This window comes from Otolemur garnettii, unplaced genomic scaffold (assembly GCF_000181295.1).
Source record: "Otolemur garnettii isolate 467f Iridium unplaced genomic scaffold, OtoGar3 scaffold00272, whole genome shotgun sequence".
Lineage (NCBI taxonomy): Eukaryota > Metazoa > Chordata > Mammalia > Primates > Galagidae > Otolemur > Otolemur garnettii.
Window position 1 is genome coordinate 1 of NW_003852667.1, and position 1,948 is coordinate 1,948.

Sequence of the window (1,948 nt, forward strand, 5' to 3'; positions counted from 1 at the left end):
TTAATAGACATCTACAGAACATTTCATACTAACAAAACTGAATATACATTTTTCTCATTAGCCCATGGAACATACTCCAAAATCGACCACATCTTGGGTCACAAGTCTACGTTAGCAAATTTAAAAGAATAGAAATTATTCCTTGCATCTTCTCAGACCATCATGGAATGAAAGTTGAACTCAGTAACAGCAGGAATCTGCAGACTCATACAAAAGATGAAAGCTAAATAACTTTATGCTGAATGATAGGTGGGTCAGAGATGAGATCAAGAAGGAAATTATCAAATTTTTGGAACAAAACGATAATGAAGATACCAGTTATTAGAACCTCTGGGATACTGCAAAGGTAGTCATAAGAGGGAAATTCATAGCAATGCAAGCCTTCCTTAAGAAAACGGAAAGAGAGGAAGTTTTGTTTTGTTTTGTTTTGCAGATGTTGGCCAGGAATGAGTTTCACCCCACCACCTCCGGCATATGGGGCCGGCACCCTACCATTTTGAGCCACAGGTGTATCACATGTTTTGTTTTGTTTTGTTTTGTTTTGAAAGACAGGCAGTTAACAATTTAATGGGACATCTCAAACAATTGGACAAGGAAGAACACTCCAATCCCTAACCCAGCAGAAGGAAAGAAATAACCAAAATTAGAGCAGAATTAAATGAAATTGAAAACAAAAGGATTATACAACAGATCAATAAATCAAAAAGATGGTTTTTTGAAAAGGTCAATAAAATAATTAATACTTTGGCAAATCTAACCAAGAAAAAAAGAGTTAAATCTCTAATTTAATCAATGAGAAATGGTAAAGACGAAATAACAACAGACCCCTCAGAAATTCAAAAAATCCTTGATGAATAATACAAGAAACTTTATAATCAGAAATGCGAGAAACTGAAGGATATAGAACAATCCTTGGAAGAACACCACCTTCCAAAACTTAGTCAGAACCAGATGGAAATGTTGAACAGACCTATATCAAGTTCTGAAATTGCATCAACTATACAAAATCTCCCTAAAAAGAAAAGCCCAGGGCCAGATGGCTTCACGTCAGAACTCTACCAAACTTTTAAAGAGAAACTAGTACCTATACTACTTAACCTTTTCCAAAATATAGAAAAAGTAGGATTACTACCCAACACATTCTATGAAGCAAACATCACCTTGATACCCAAACCAGGAAAAGACCCAACAAGAAAAGAAAATTACAGACCAATATCACTAATGAATATTGATGGGAAAATATTCAACAAGATCCTAACCAACAGAATCCAGCAACACATCAAACAAATTATGTACCACGACCAGGTGGATTTTATCCCCGCATCTCAAGGATGTTTAAACATATGTAAATCTACAAATGTAATTCATCAGATAAACAAATTAAAAAACAAAGACCATATGATTCTCTCAATTGATGCAGAAAAAGCTTTTGATAATATCCAGCATCCCTTCATGATCAGAACATTTAAGAAAAATAGCATAGAAGGGACATTTCTCAAATTGATAGAGACCATTTACAACAAGCCCACAGTCAATATCGTATTGAATGGAGTTAAATTTAAATCATTTCCACTCAGATCAGGAACCGGGAAAGGTTGTCCATTGTCTCCATTGCTCTTTAACATTGTAATGAAAGTTTTGGCCATCGCAATTAGGGAAGAAATGGCAATCAAGGGTATCCATATAGGGTCAGAAGAACTTAAACTTTCACTCTTCGCAGAGTGAAGATGATGTGATTGTGTATCTGGAAAAGGCCAGGGATTCTACTAAAGAACTTTTAGAAGTGATCAAGGAATACAGCAGTGTCTCAGGATACAAAATCAACACTCATAAATCGGTAGACTTTATATATACCAATAATAGTCAAGCTGAAATATTAGTCAAGAACTCTATTCCATTACAGTAGTCCCAAAGAAGACGAAATATTTGTGAGTTTACCTAACAAAGG